This window comes from Gorilla gorilla, chromosome 7 (assembly GCF_029281585.2).
Source record: "Gorilla gorilla gorilla isolate KB3781 chromosome 7, NHGRI_mGorGor1-v2.1_pri, whole genome shotgun sequence".
Taxonomy (NCBI): domain Eukaryota; kingdom Metazoa; phylum Chordata; class Mammalia; order Primates; family Hominidae; genus Gorilla; species Gorilla gorilla.
The window spans coordinates 148,257,601-148,273,467 of NC_073231.2; the positions used below are offsets into that span (position 1 = coordinate 148,257,601).

Sequence of the window (15,867 nt, forward strand, 5' to 3'; positions counted from 1 at the left end):
CTGGCGCCTCCAAGCTTCTAGCGCCACCACGTTCCCCCCATCCAGACGCAGGCGCTCACAGTGGAAGCCGTATGCAGTACATCTGGTCCAGCCGCAGCCTTGCATGCAGCCAGCACCTGGGGCTGCCCGCCCTGCCACAGCAGCCGGCATGCCTGGCTGTGCACAGTGGCTAGACCCATGTTCGCTCACCCACACGCCCCTCACTGCTCCATGCCTGGCTCACCCTTGGCATGTGTGGGATCTGGGCTGGTAGCACGAGCTGAGCACAGCCTACTGGGCTGAGTGGGCGGAACAAGCCCAGCGGGTGTAAGCACGACTCAGGCAGAGGCACCACCAGCCACAGAGGTTTCCAACGGTCTAAGTGACACCCCAGGGATCCCGTGACAACACCTCCTGAAGGCCCTGCCCGAGGCTGTTTTGCAGTTAATATTTTTTTTTTTTGAGACGGAGTTTTGCTCTTGTTGCCCAGGCTGGAGTGCAATAGTGCGATCTCAGCTCACTGCAACCTCCGTCTCCCAGGTTCAAGTGATTATCCTGCTTCAGCCTCCCGAGTGGCTGGGATTACAGGGGCGCACCACCATGCCCGGCTAATTTTTGCATTTGTAGTACACAGGGTTTCACCATGTCAGCCAGACTGGTCTCAAACTCCTGACCTCAGGTGATCCACCCACCTCGGCCTCCTGAAGTGCTGGGATTACAGGCGTGAGCCACCAAACCCAGCCAACTTTTTTTTAATAAGTAGAAGGAGTACACTCTAAAATGATGATAAAAAGTATAGTATACACAGAACGGTAACACAAGGGTTCATTATCAAGTCTCATGTAGCATATGTGCTGAACTGTTAGACGACGGACAGTGTAGCAGGTCTGCTTGCACCAGCTCTCCACACACACGGGAGTGATGCCCTGCACTACATCATGACCATCAGGACATCACCAGGTGACGGGAATTTTTTGGCGCCAGTATAATCTTACAGGTCCACCCTCGTCTATGCCATCCATCATTGACCAAAATGTCCTTATGCTTCACGTGACTGTGTGAGAAACTCACAAGAGGCCGGGCATGGTGGCTCACACCTGTAATCCCAGCACTTCAGGAGGCCGAGGCGGGCGGATCACCTGAGGTCGGGAGTTTGAGTTTGAGACCACCCGGGCCAACATGGCAAAACCCCGTCTCTACTAAAAATACAAAATTAGCCGGGCATGGTGACACATGCCTGTAATCCCAGCTACTAAAGAGGCTGAGGCAGGAGAATTGCTTGAACCTGGGAGGTGGAGGTTGCGGTGAGCCGAGATTGCACCACTGCACTCCAGCCTGAGCGAAACTCCGTCTCAAAAAAGGAGAAAAAGAAAAAAAAAAAGAAAGAAAGAAACTTACAAGAGTGGCTGCTGTGGAGATGACAGCTGGGCCGGCCAGGGATAGGGACACTTTCTACTGGATGTTTCCTGCCATGTTTTAATTGTCAAACTACCTAAACTATTCAAAATAGTAAAGTAAAAGGTCATTAGAATAACCTGTGGGCCATCCACACCGTGGAACAGGCCTCTCAGCAACAGGAAGAAACCACTCCTGGCCCCTGCAGCAGCCCTGAGAACCATCCGGGGAATGATGGCGAATAGAAAAAGCCAATCCCCGGCCACACACTGCAAGATTCCATTTCTACGACTTGCTTCAACTGACGACATTACGGAGATGGAGAGCAGACTGGCGGCTCCCAGGAGTTAAGGAAGGGTTCATGGCAGAAGCAAGGTAGGCTTCGCTGAAACGGGCAACGACACAGGGCTCCTCTGAGTGATGACGGAAACCTCTGGCATGGCGGCCGCGTCGGCCAATCCGCTGGCTGTGCTACTGTCCTCGTTCTGCACAAAGCTACCACTGGGAAAACTAGGTGAAGGGTGCACAGGATCTGTGTATTATTTCTCAAACTGTATGTGAATTTACAATGGTCACAATAGTTTAATTTACAAAAAGACCCTGAGAGGCCAAACGCCACGCCCAAAGGTGCCAAGTGAGAGAGCAGAGGCCACATTCTCCCTGGTCTAGCTCCCCCGAGCACCTGCCCCGTCCACTCCACCACCTCCTGGAGCAGAGGACTAGAGGGAGGCGAAGCGTCACACAGCCCACCCTCTCCTACTGCAGATAGGGAAGCCCAGGAGGAAAATCGAGGGAAAGCCTGGGCAGCAAAGGCGGCCAGTTCACAGCGCAAGCTGCCTGGCTACGTGCTGGTGGGGCATCGCTCGTGCTGCTCAACCGAGACTTCCAGTTCTCCTCCCTCGGGGAGTGTGGGGCACTTCCTGGCCTCTTGTGGTTGCAGCCATGTGGTTCCTCCTGGCCAATGAACTGTGAGTCCCCAATGAACACACACCTTTGTTGCTTCAGGCTACTAAAACCTGAGGGATGTTCATTACAAAAGCAAAACCATACAGGTTACATTCTCCACCCGTCCAATCACAGCTCTGCCCACGCTGGCTGCCCGTCTTCACTCCTTGCTGGGCTGGGAGGCCTTCCTGCCCTGGCTAAGGCAGAAGCCTGCAGGCTGCCCGTGGGCCCCACGCTTATGCCTGCGGCCTCCAGTGGCCTCCATACCCTCTCACACAGGGTAAGGTGTCAAGATAACAGCTTTGGGGGCAGATACACGGGAAGACGGGAGGTGCTCTGCCCAACGGACCACCCTGCCAGACTGAAGGAACCAGGGTGTGGGCACCCCACAGCAGCAGGGCGGGTGGACCGGACAGCTCGGACCTCTTACTCCCCATCTGTAAACTGGGGAGTGAAAGCCGCTCTAGAACTATTCTTAGCTACAGAATCTTTTCTCCAAACACAACCGTACTCAGAAAACACCAAGTGAAACAGATCACATCAGAGCTGCTCTGGGTAAAGGGAGGGACGATGATGGCAGCAGGTCTAAGACTAGAACCTCCGGGGTTCCAAGGCACAAATCGACTCACCTGGAAGTGCCCCACAGTCCTGGGCCCATTTCCCGTGGCGCAGTGTGGGAATGACAGGCCACAGTTTCTACGGCCAGACCCCACGGGATTCCTCCCACAGCTCTGCTCTGTGCTTGCTTCATGGTCTTGGGAAACTACATCACCTCTCGGGTTGGACAGAAAACAACTCCCACCTCCCTGCTCCAACCAGGGGCACCAGGGCCACCAGGCCACTGAGCTCTGAGCTGTGGGATGGTCCACAGGGTCACCGCAGCACTCCTCACACCCCAGCTGCCAGCGTGCCTGTCCACGTCCCCGTGTGCCCTGCCAAGTCTCCTCTGCTGGCAGCATCCCAGGCTGTGCCTGCGCCCCGGGGACAGTGAGGTGCGCTAAGGGTGCAGGGCCCTAGAAGCCAAGTCTCCATAAGGAGAGACGCAAGCAGGTGACCCGGTCTCCCTTCCATAAGATACGGTGATGGTGTCACCTTGGAGGCTGCTCTGGGAAGTCAGGACCTGCCCGCCTGCAGGAAGCATCGTTGTTCCTGTCCCCCACCACTTCCTGCTCCTGGCAGGGAAGGGGGGCGGCCCCATGCATCAAAGGCTGAGCGGCCTAAAGGTGAGGCTCAGCTCCTCCCATGGTTATCTTGTGCCCACTGTGGGCATTTTCCTGTGCTGGGACCACAGAGACAGAAAAGACAAGGTCCTGGCCCTGGAGGAGGAAAGCTAATGACTGCAATGCAACAAGGCCCAAGCCACGCAGAGCCACTTCCCAAAATCTGCAGCCCTCTCTCTACCTTGCCCTCCCCGGGAGGCACCAGGCCCTCAGGATGAGGGGATGGGGCTGACTCCTGACGGCGTCCCCCAACGGAGACTTCAACAGCCCAGGAGGTCACCAGTCGGGGCCACTCCAGGCAGGGGGCGGCCCCAGCAAAGACACCGGGGGCAGGCTGCAGGCAGCCTGCGAAGTCAGCGCAGCAGGTTTCCCAGGGGCTGGAAAGCCCAGGGAGCACCGCAATGCCAAGTGAGAGTGAGGCTGGAGCTGCCAGGAAGATCTGTCACCAGGGGGCGGCACCGCCGGATCTACCCCTCAGCAAGATGCAGAATTAAGGGGCCCAGGCTGGAGGCTGTGACCAGCGAAAACGCCCAGGTACCAGGAAGCAGCAGAAGCAACGGTTCTCCCCACTCGCAATTCCGCCTCCCGCGCCCACTCCCAGCACGCCACGCTCATCAGCACCTTCCCACAAGTGAGCAGCAGGGGGAAGGAGGTCAGACTCCCAGCAAGGAATCCAGCTCGTCATTAGCACCGAGGGCAGCCAGCCCAGGAAGGAGGCTGCTGTGTTGTGTTGCTTCTTTCTAATGTTGGGAGAGACTGATTCTGGGCTCTGGTTTAAAAAAATGTCCCCTTCCAAATACTTGGCTAGAATGGATCATGGGTCCGGACGGAGGGCAGCCAAGGTGGCCCGCTCTGTCCAGGGCAGACGCCTGTGGCTCTCTTTGTCCATGGCTCTCTGACAGGACCCTTGATGACCCATGCCCTCAGAACACTGGCCCTCATCTTCCCCAGACCACGCCACACTCAACTCCTTCACCATCACCCCTCCAATGCCCAGCTTCCCATTGGTACAGGTTCAGTGTGCACCCCTCAGATGACACCCAGGGTCAGGCTCAGGCGATAAACACAAACACACACACACACACACACACGCACACACCCGCGCACCTGGCCCCAAAGCCCTGGAAACGCCTGACTCAACTAGACACCATCCACAGGCAACCACAGCCTCTGGGGGCTCACACCACCCCGACCTCCTAGCCTCAAGCCTTATGGGAACAAGAATCTTGAGCTCCACCCACCTCCCCTCTCCATCAAAAATCTCAACCTCCATACCTGGATTCCTTCAAGCCTGTGAACCCTTGCCACACTCTGCTCTGGAACATCATCTCAAGATGGAAGGGAGGGACAGGATTAGGTCTCTATTAGTGCAGTAATTGCCGTTATTAATAACATCCTCTAACTCAACAGGGAATTTTTGTTCGTAAAGCTGCTTCCAGCCTGGTCCCCCTGGAGAGCAGCAGAGCAGGATCGCCAGGTGGGCAGGGCAGCAGAACGGTGAGCAGTGCCTCTGATTTCTGCCTCTGATCAGAATCCTGGTGAGAACACCAGGGCTCAAGTCATGGCTGGGCATTTACCACCCCCGTGACTTCAGGTAAGTTTCCCAAGGCTGGGAAGTTTCCTGATCTGAGGAGCAGGAAGAGCCTAGCAGGTGCCTGACAGATGCCCTGTGGTCAAAAGCAGGAGGTGTTATTATAATCAGAATCCAAGACGGCCTGATGCTCAGTTCTACTGTGCGAGCTGGCCGTGCCATGGCTGACCAGGTAGAGCAAGCTCTCTGATGCGTGTGGCAGTGGCGAGGCAGCCCGAGGGTCTCACAGGAGAGAGGCAGCTCCACCTGCCCTGGGGCTGCACTCCCTGACCTTCCACAGCCCCTCTGTGCACCTTGGGAATTCTTCCCTACACCCCTCAGGTGATGTCCCCCAAGACGCCCGGAGATTCCAAGTCTCTGGGACAGACTCAATGCTGCCCACCTCCCAGGAGGCTGCAGGATCAGACTAATGACATGGAAAGGCAGGGCTTCTGGAGGGGCCGAGTGACATGACCAGGGTCCCACGGCTAAGATGCGGCAATGCTGTGTCCCTACCTGGATGCTACGTAAGTCAGGGCTGGGTTGTAGCCCTCCCTGCGGGGCAAATCAGAGGGAGAAAACGAGGCAATCTTCCACTGTGGAAGAAAACAACAGTTGATCTGGCCACAGCACTGGGCCAGAGGCTCCCAGGCCAGCGTGAGTGCCTGGCTCTGCTCACTCGCTTCCATGCTGGGGAGGGCTTGAGCCTGCAGCCTGAAGCCCAGGGTTGCCAGGATAATGAGCAGCAGTTGCTGCCAGTCCACTCAGCTGCGTGGCTAGCCCACCAATCCATCGAGGGGGCCCACAGCGCGGCCACAAGGCACCCAGCCACACAGTGCCAAGGCATGGGGCCTGGCCCCTGCAGGCTCCAGACACAGGCCCTAGGTGTGGCACTGCTCCACCCAGCCCTGTCTCCAGACCTCTTCAGCAAACCTCAGCCTGGGCCCCAGGTTCCCTGCTCAGCACCAACAGCCATCAGAAAAGCCCAGGCCTCACCCTGCCTCCCAAGACCCTCACAGGCTGACCCGAGTCAGACCTGCCTACTAGGAGTCCAGCACTGCTGTGCCTTCCCTTGGGCCTCCTGCTGCCTGGAGCAGCTGCCTCTCCTGCCCTCCCCAGCTAAGGCCACTCAGCTCTCCAGACACAGCTCAGGCCTCACCAGCATCCAGGATTCTTCCCAGGTATCTACCCAGCCCTGCCCAAAACGCACCCCCAAACCCTCCCAAAGCGCACCCCCAGCCCTGCCCAAAACACACCCCTAGCCCTGCCCAAAACACACCCCCAGCCCTGCCCAAAACACACCCCCAGCCCTGCCCAAAACACACCCCTAGCCCTGCCCAAAACATGCCCCCAGCCCTACCCAAAACACACCTCCAGCCCCAAAATATGCCCCCAAACCCTCCCAAAGCACATCCCCAGCCCTCCCAAAGCACATCCCCAGCCCTCCCAAAGCACACCCCCAGCAGAGTCAGCTCCCCTCTCCACCTCCTCACTACACCGCCTCGACCTTGCTCTGTAAGGTGCACAGCAGTGTCCGGAGCAAGGCCAGGACAGCCTGATCCTGCTTGCCACTGTGTCCATCCCAAGACTCATGCCAGGCATGGCCTCAGCATAGTCTCACAGAACATTACGCATCTCAGACAGCAGCCCTGATGGCAGGGGCAGGGGCTGGGGACTTGCCAATGACCCTGTCCAGGCAGGCACCCCCAGTAGACTGTCCTGCTTGCCTGCAGTGGCCCCCAAGTGGGTTCACGTCCTAACAGGACCTACCCAAGGACAAAAAAGGAAGGGCCCTGTGCAGTACAGTCCGGATTTGAAGCCCACACGGAGCCACCTTCACCCCCATCCCGGACTCAGCAAGCCGCAAGTTGACGAGAGAATCTCATAGCCTGGATAAGGCCAGGCAGGACAGCCACAGCTGGCTTCTGAGGACAGCCCTGGATGGCAAGCAGGACACCCCGAAGCAAGGCCCCTGCAGGAGACACCGCCCAACTCGGCTCCGTAGGTGAGGACACCCCGCCCATAAGGCATCTTCAGAAACCTATTCAAGGCACCTGGCTTGTCATTGTTGGTAGTGCCCTTCTTCTCTGCCAGGGAACTCAGACCAAGAAAACTCTTCCTATGGAAGCTTCCAGATGGCTCCACCGTGCAGCACTAACAGGAAGGATAGTGGAATAAGAACAGCACAGGCTCAAGATCAGCTGTGAAACAACCCCTCACGTCTTCAGCAAATCCCCATCAGGCATTCACTGGGCCCCAGGCCCTGGGCCACAGCTGGACGGACGTTCAGAGACGCACAGCTCCCCGCGGGTGGGGTGGCAGACAGGGAGGTGTGGAAAGGTACAGAGTCCACCACTGGCGCTGGGGACCGTGGGGGCAGGAGGAATGATGATCTTCCCCAGCTGCCTCAATGCGCCCAAGAGGGAGAGGATGAGGATGCCCTCAGTACAGAGAGCAGAGCCAAACATAAGCATCCACACTGAACAACTGACTGTCACCTCTGGAGAGACAGCGCCGGCCATGCGCTCTCCAACTCTCTCGCTCACTCCTTCTTGCCTTTAGTCTTTTGGTCACCACTGCTCCACACACAGATGCCGCAAATGTTTAGACAGGGCTGAGCATCCCAGCAGAAAGCAGAGGAATCTGAGAGGAGGGCTGCTCAGGAGTCCGCTACTATGGACGACGCACAAATCAGACTTTAAAGAACACAATGAATTACAGCTGGACTGGGCCACAAGGTCAAAATCTACTTGTAGCAAATAACCCCATCCAAACAAACCCAGTAGCCACAGAAACGCCCGTGTGCATTAAAAAAGCCTGGAGCCAGACGCCGTGACTCATGCTGGGAATCCCAGCACTCCGGGAGGCTGAGGCCAGAGGATGGCTTAAGGCCAGGAGTTCAAGACCAGCCTGGGCAACTGGGCAACACAGTGAGACACGCCTATCTCAAAAAAAAAAAAAGAGGTGGCTGGGCACGGTGGCTCACACCTGTAATCCCAGCACTTTGGGAGGCTCAGGCAGGTTGATCACCTGAAGGTCAGTAGTTTGAGTCCAGCCTGGCCAACATGGTGAAACCCCGTCTCTATTTAAAATACAAAACATTAGCCAGGCGTGGTGGCAGGCCCCCGTAATCCCAGCTACTTGGAAGGCTGAGGCAGGAAAATCGCTTGAACCCAGGAGGCAGAGGTTGCAGTGAACCAAGATTGCACCAACGCCCTCCAGCCTGGGCAACAAGAGGGAAGCTTCTCAAAAAAAATTAAAAGGGCCGGGCACGGTGGCTCATGCCTGAGATCCCAGCACTTTGGGAGGCCGAGGTGGGTGGATCACAAAGTCAAGAAATTGAGACCATCCTGGCCAACATGATGAAACCCCATCTCTACTAAAAATACAAAAAATGAGCCAGGTGTGGTGGCAGGCACCTGTAGTCCCAGCTACTTGGGAGGCTGAGGCAAGAGAATCACTTGAACCCGGGAGGTGGAGGTTGCAGCGAGCCGAGATTGCGCCACTGCACTCCAGCTTGGCGACAGAGTGAGACTCCATGTCAAAAAATAAAAATAAGAAGATGATAGCCTAACCCCTAGCCAACTGTTCTTATGGCCAAACACCACTCAGAGGGATAAAACGCCCAACAACCTCGGAAGAAATGTGTCTGTCTGGGCTGAACAAATGACGTCCTAGAACCCGACAGTTGAGGGACTCACGGCAAGATCACCATTCTGTGTCTCAGTCTCTCCATCTGGGAAATGGGGACAACAGACCCTCCTCCCAGGGTGACTGTGAGAGTAAACTGAGTAATGAACACAGTTCACTGGTCACCTGGCACCAGGAAGTGCTGTGACTAGTATCATTAGTGTCACCACCTGCAGACACTCACCACCCCTTTTCAGGACCATGGAAGGATGCACCCACGCCGTGTCGCGAATGGCTTGGTACAGCCATGGTCGAGGCGTGTTTGTCTTTCCTCCCCACCTGGAAGGTGACTCCCCAACTCCGCCCACCTGGAAGGTGACTCCCTGATTCCATCTCAAGCTCCAGCATCGTGACCTAGCTGTACTTCTCACCACGTTCTCCTCAAAGCCTTATGTGTCCAGTTTATTTATTCATCAAAACCTGCTGGGTGCTTATCCTACTCTCGGTGCTGGGCGAGGTGCTCAGGACACAAGGGTGACACAGCAGAGGTCTATGCCACAGAGGCTCCCAGGCACACAGGAGAGACAAACACGGGAGTGCCAGGGCATTCCAAGCAGAAGGCTCTGCATCGACAGGCACACCGGTGAGAAAAGCCACAGACAATGCAGGAAAAATGACTGCACTGTCAGGGACATAAAGCAGGGACCGAAGATGTGGCAGGAGCTGCTGGCAGAAGCCAAACCCAGGACCTCGCTCTGCAGGCCATGAGGAGCTGTGGAAGAGACTTAGGGGACACCTGGCTGCCCATGAGCCCATGAGCCCATGAGCCCCTAGACTGAGTGCCTAGGTCTAGGCTCTTGACCCAGCATCTGCAGAGGGCCAGACTCAGGGGAAGTGTCCACGGAAGGTTCCTGGATAGAGTCAGAGCAGCCAGAGGCTGCCAGATGTTCATGGGGCCAGGCCAGCAGAGGAGGAGAGAAACAGAGGTGACCCAGCCAAAACTCAACCTCCTCCAGGAAGTCTTCTTGGATTTGCCAGCCTCCCACAGCCACCTGCATTCACAGCCTGTGCTGCTGTGTCCAAACATTTGTTCTGCCAGATTTCTGCTGAGGTCCTGTGATGTATGGGGTCGAACCGTATGAAAGCAGCGGTTCAGTCGCGGGAAGCACTCCAGTACTAACAAACTTCAGCTTTCTTTCAACTCAATACTGTGTCCACACTGGGGGTATCCTAAGCAACCATCCCCACCCCTGTCTCACAGACACTAAAGATAAAACAGAAAACAAGCAGATGAGTGACAATGACAAACAAGAAATACTGTAGGGAGATTGGTCAGAAAGGTGAGCTCAGACATACCGGAAGCGGAGCTGCCACCAAGCCAGGAGCGAGCCAGGAACTAAAAGAAGAGGCAAGCGTGCAGCAGAGGAAAGAAAGGGCGCCAGGTGTGGCTGGAAAGGCACCTGGCAGGATGAGGGGCGGAGAAGCACGTGCGAGGCCCATTTTGAGCCGCACCACACGGCTCACAGAACTTCCTGTGATAAGTAGTGTTCCCTACCCGCGCTGCCCCACACGGCCGCCGCCAGACACGTGTGGCTGCTGAGTGTCTGACATGTGACCACTGGCACGGAGGACCTGAATCCTTCATGTTAAGGTCAAAGTAAACAGCCACACATGCCTAGGGGCTACCACACTGGACATGGCAGAGCTTCCAGAGCAGGAGGAGTGCGCCATGAGGCAACAAACACGAGGTCCCTGGAGAGTTTCTGCGGGGGCAGCACAGATCAACATCACCTGAAAGTCCCTGGTGGGGATGTCGCAGGCCCCAGTACCCAGGAAGCACCTTCTTACAACTTGGAGAAGGGACAGAAAGGCGTGGAGAGGCAAGCACACAGGGGCGGGGTCCCCAGCTCAGGCTCGAAGGCGGGCTCCGCTCGTTGAGCGGCAGGGCACCAACCCTTGCACCCAGCAAGTAGGCGCTGGGGCGCTCCCCGGGACGGCACTGACCTCCAGGCGCAGGCACCGGCTGCCCGGCCCAGAGCCCACCGACCTGAGGTCTGAACAGCGCGCGAGGACCCGCCGAGGGGCTCATGTGCCCGCGGGCCGGTCCCCGAAATGCGGCGCTCTCGCGGGGCTGCGGCTCAGGGTTCCTGGCGCCCCTGGGGTCCGCTCCCAGCACGGTCCCGCCCCCTCCCCTCCCCACCGGCGCGGCCCCGCCCCCCGCCCGGCCTCCCGCAAGCCCCACACGACGCCACGCCGCGGCCGCCGCCGGGCTCCGGGCCCCGCGCTGGCCCCCGGCCGCCTCGCCCTCGCCGCCCCACGCCCGGCCCCGGCCAGGCCCCAACCCCACCGCCGCCGCCTCACCTGGGCCTCGGTGGCTCGCGGACCGCTCGGGGCGCTCACGGCGGGCGAGGCGGGCGGAGCGGGCGGGGCGGGCACCCAAACATCACGTGACGGCCCCTCCCGCCGCCGGCGTGCGCGCCCCCTCCCGCACCAGCCAATGGCCGCCGGTCCCGGACGCGCGCGGGGGACTACCCGCCCCAGAGGCCCCGGCGCGGAGCCGGAAGCGGCGCGGACGGCGGTCGGCTGGGCCAAGAGGCCTCTGCGGGTGCGCGCGCCAGTCGGCTGTCCTCACCTGCCTGGTTGTGGTCCTCCGTTTCCGGTTTCCCCGTTTTGCATATGGGGATAACGGCGAAGGTGGAGGTCACGTGGAGGGCGGCGGCCCGGCGCTGAGGCGCTTCGGGAGCGGGCTCCGCCCAGCCCAGGCCGAGCCCGGACCTCACACGGGCCAAAGCTGGAGCTTCTGCAGGGCGGCGCAGGCGGCGGGTCTCGGCCAGGGCAGGGCCGGGCACCTGCGCGTCTCGGGCTGCGGGGACGGGCGTTGGGGCCCAGGTCAGGCTGCACGGGCTCCACGTGGGGCCATGCTCGGCCTGGGGCTGGCAGGCCCCGCGGGGACTCCGGACGCCCACTGTCACCAACGAGGAAACTGAGTCTCAAGACATCTGAGGGACCTTTGCCCGAGGTCGCAGCCCCTCCCTGGAGGAGCTGAAGCGCAGAGTAGGGACCCCCTTGCGGAGACCCTCCTGGGACCTCCTTCCGCAGGGGCCTGGGGCGCCTCCCTTTCCCTGCTCTGCCTGCGGGCACTGAGCTCCCGAAAGACTCCAGCCCCTCGCTCTCCCGGTGACCTGCTGGAGAAGACATCTGGGAGGAACCTGCGGACAATGGGTGTGTGTCCTTGGGCCGCCAGGGTCACCTTTCAGCCTGTTTCCCCAGAGGTGAACCAAGAGTCACACCCAAGGCAGGAGAGCAAGAGTGATGAGTCCGCTGCACCTTCTCCGGCCAGCGGAGGTTCTCCCGCCGCCCTCACTCTGTGATGCTTGCTGTCCTTGTGAGGCCCACGCCAAAGCCCTGCGGGCAGCCCTGGGCTCCCGCGGACAGCCTTGCTGAGCTCCTGGGAAGGAGGCGTGCCCTCCCCTTCCCCCACCGCCCCGCTGGCTGGGGTTCTCTGCAGCCCAGGACTGTGCACGTGTGTGCACACGGGTTCTGTGAACATGAACACAAAAGTGTGCTCGTGGACACTGCGTGGTACTGTGTGCGCACAACGCACGTCTGTGAGCTGAGTGTTCCTGGACACCAGGTGCAAGTGCACAAGTGTGTGTATGCTGGCACAAGTGTGTGCCCAGGCACGAACATGGGAACGGTAGTATATGGCACAAATGTGTGTGCACACATGGGTGGGAGGGAAGAGAGGCACATGCCCACCAGCATTCCTGGGCTGGTGCTCAGACCGGCCTGTCCTGGGCCCACCCACGCTCCTTGCCCTGGTGTATTTGAGTCTCCCCTGGGCTCCCAGGAGGCAGTAGTGTGTGCCTGTCTTGCAGCCTCGCCATGATTTGGACAGGGCTTCACTCTTCGGCTAGGACAGCTAGAGTGCAGGGAAGCCGGCTCCTATCCAGGGAGGATGCCCATGACTGCTGACCCCCCAGCTTCCACTGGAAGGGGAAGGTTCGCCAGGACCAATGCCTGTCTGAGAGCTGGCAGTCCGGACTGAGGATGCCGGGTGCCTGGCACGGTGCCCACCTCCCCCTCCGTGGCTGGCGCTGTCTGTCTGGCCGCCACCTCACTCAGCCTCCTCTGACAGCTCCGTGTTCAGGTGTGGAAAGGAGGGGAAAGTGAAGCCCTTTCCTCCCAGGGCAGACCACCTCCAGGAGCCGCTTTCTTGACCATACAAGGCGTATATGGGGCTGTTTCTGTGCCTGGACACTGCAGGGGGAATGGTCTAGCGTGGGTAGGAACCACCAGAGGAGGGGCTCTGTACCTGTTGGCTCCTCTGAAATCTGGGCTGAGCCCGCCCGAGTGCCCCACAGCAAGTCAGGGAAGGTAAACCTCTCCGTGGAAGAGCCAGGAGCCCACTCCCTCAGGCTGAGCCGATGGGGAGGGGGAGGAGGATGCTAAGGGGTCCTCAGGAAGGGATGAGGGAAATAGCCAATAGCTGCCTGGGCCTAGGGCTGGGGCTCCCCTCCCTTCCCTCATCTCTGCCCCTCCCTGGAAGAGGTCATCGCATGACCTCAGGCAGCTCTGGGCTCCCTCCTTCCTCCAGAGAAGCAGGACTCCCGGGGAAGAGCTCTGGTCCCACCCCTTGGCCAACCAGCGAGACCAACAGGGTGAATAAGTGGGATTGGCCCCAGCATGCTGAGTTCTGTTACCTAAGGGGGTGGGGGTTGCCTGGTCCTCAGCTGGCACCCCCCAAATTGGATCTACCATTCCAGGTCCCAGAGGGAATGTGGGCAACAAGTTTGGGGGGTGGTTCCAAGGCCTTCGGAAGGAACGTTGAGGCAGCACCCACTAAAGCCAACCTCAGAAATGCTCCCTCTCTGAATAGTAGCATGGACTTCTCAGGGTTTAAGCTGAATTTCCAGGTCAGTGTCAACCTATGGATTTGTCGTGAGTTTCCCCACCCTCCCACCCTTCCTCTCTACCCTCTGCTGCCTGGCTCCAATGTCGCCTGCTCAGGAGACCATCCCTTGCTCCCCCGCAGCCCCTGCCTGGACAGGAGAAGGCCTTTGCACCTCCTGCTCTGCTCCCAGCACAGCTTCTGCTCCAGCAAAGCCCACGGGCACTCAGTCCTTGATTCCTGCACCCACCAACCCCGCCAAGCCGCCCTCACTGTTACCCAGGCCTCCTTTGTCCCTTAGCAACAGAACCCCAGTTTTGTTCAAGGCATCAATGTACCCAGCCTCACCAGCAGCTGGGCCAGCTGTGACACTGTTTGCCCAGGGGATGACTGCAGGAGGCACAGTCGAGCCTCCTGGTCCTTTGGAAGGGGCAGCTGTGGCCACCCACCTCACTGACAGTCTTCCTTTCTCCTGGCTCCAGCCTGAAGTGTGGGCACGGCATCCCGAGGACAGCAGCCATGTGGCCAGCAAGGGGCAGGGTCCCAAGCTGAGGATGTGAGCAGCTGCCTTGGTGCCCCAATGGCACCGTCAGACTCATCACCATGGGAAGAACAAGCCCCTGCTCCCTTTATGGGGCTGCCTCATTGAATTTCGTCAGGTTTTCTGTAACTCAAGCCAGTGCCACTTCCATTGTAGCTGATTTGGGCTCCTAAGCTCACGGGAGTGGGACATCGTTCTATTAGCTGCGTCCTGCCCCTCAACAACGATGGCTCCTTGCGGGCAGGCCCCAAGGGCGCGTCATGGCCCCACACACAGCGAGTGCCTCACACCTGGAACAGCCTGGAGGAGCTTGTGAGGCATGAGGGCACGGGAGCCACACTCCCAGGTGCCTATTTTCCACATGTCCCCATGCAGCCCAGGCTTCCAACCACATCTTGAAAAATAAAAAGATGAGGAGGAGAAGAAACTTTGGTCCTAACACCAGACTAAGCCCTGTTTTGCTGTGTGATGCTCAGCCTGAGGCACACCTTCTCTAGGCTTGTTCACCAAAGCCGCAATGCAGGGGCAGAGCAGTCATGAGGCCTGCCCAAGAGTGAGGTTGGTAAAGGGCTGGGCAGAACCAAGGGCATGGGGTGTGTGGGAGGGTGGCGGTCCATTCCCTTCTCACCCACACAGAGGCAGTGTCATGAGGGGACACGTGGGAGTCTCTGGGAAGGGCCTGACACAGCCCCAGCACAGGACAGGGGTCTGACCATTCAAGACTCAGTCTGCATCATCAGAGACCAGGCTCTTAGAAGCCAACTCCAGCCTGATGCGCATAACAGCCTCCCAAGGTGTTTAACACGGAGCAGGAGTGACAAAAAGAAAAATGAAGTAAAAGAATAGAAAATCCATCAACAAGCGTGTGGAGTGCTGTTTTTGCTAATGCATCGTCCGGGAAAGGACACTTGCCACCCTTCCTGGGAATGCTTCCCACTCCCCGGCCCCCTCCTGGCATCCCTGAGCCTGAGATCAGCAGGTGGGGATGTGGGGACAGGAGGAGTCTCCGCCCTGCAAGGGCGCGGTCCCCCCAGATTCCACAGCTACTGCTAGGCCTGCTGCTGGGCACAGCTGCCCTTTCCTTCCCTGCCATAGTTCATCTCATCGGCAAAGCCTGTCTCCTCTTTCACTCATTCAACAAGCTTTACTTCCACGCCAGGCAACATGCTAGGATCTGGGGATACCGTCCAGTTTGATTTGGTTGCTGATGACAGAACAACCCAAATAACAGTGGCTTAACGATTGATGGTTGCTTTTAATGTGATATGTTTATGTCCAGGTAGGCAGTAGGACTGGAAAGGTGGCCTCACAATCATCAGGACCCCAGGCCCCCTTAGTCTGGTTGCCCCATCAATCCCCAAAAAGGCCTTTTGCCTCACGGTACCAGACAGCTGTTGAAGCTCCAGCCATCATGTCTGCTTTCAGCCAGCAGGGAAGAAACATTGGCATACTCTTCCCAACCTTGCAACCTGTGCTTTTACGGATGCTGCCTGGATTTTGCACACCCCACCTCTGCTTACAGCACCCCCTTGGCCACAGCTGGGTCTCGGGTACTTCGAGCTGCAGGGGAGGCTAGGACATGTCTCCACCCCAGGGGCTGTGTTCTCAGCTAAGAGCTGGACTCTTGCACTGAGTAAAAAGGGAAGGATGGGGTTACCTGGCAGTCTCTGCATCAGGACACAGCCCTGTGCACCAC

General features: G+C 58.6%; 1 protein-coding gene across 11 annotated transcripts in view; it reads right to left on the minus strand.

Annotated features, from left to right (window-relative positions):
- TSNARE1 (t-SNARE domain containing 1) overlaps window positions 1-11,398 on the minus strand; it is a 133,133-nt gene extending 121,735 nt beyond the window's left edge. For 6 of the 11 annotated variants that reach the window (XM_055347968.2, XM_055347976.2, XM_055347966.2 and 3 more), the window contains exon 1: window positions 11,101-11,297. The gene's annotated coding sequence lies outside the window, so the exon portion shown is untranslated. Of the gene's footprint in view, window positions 1-10,743; window positions 10,905-11,100; window positions 11,298-11,371 lie in introns of those variants that run through there. The other 5 variants (XM_055347962.2, XM_055347975.2, XM_055347980.2 and 2 more) reach the window with 5 other exon arrangements.
- Window positions 11,399-15,867: the final 4,469 nt, after the last annotated feature.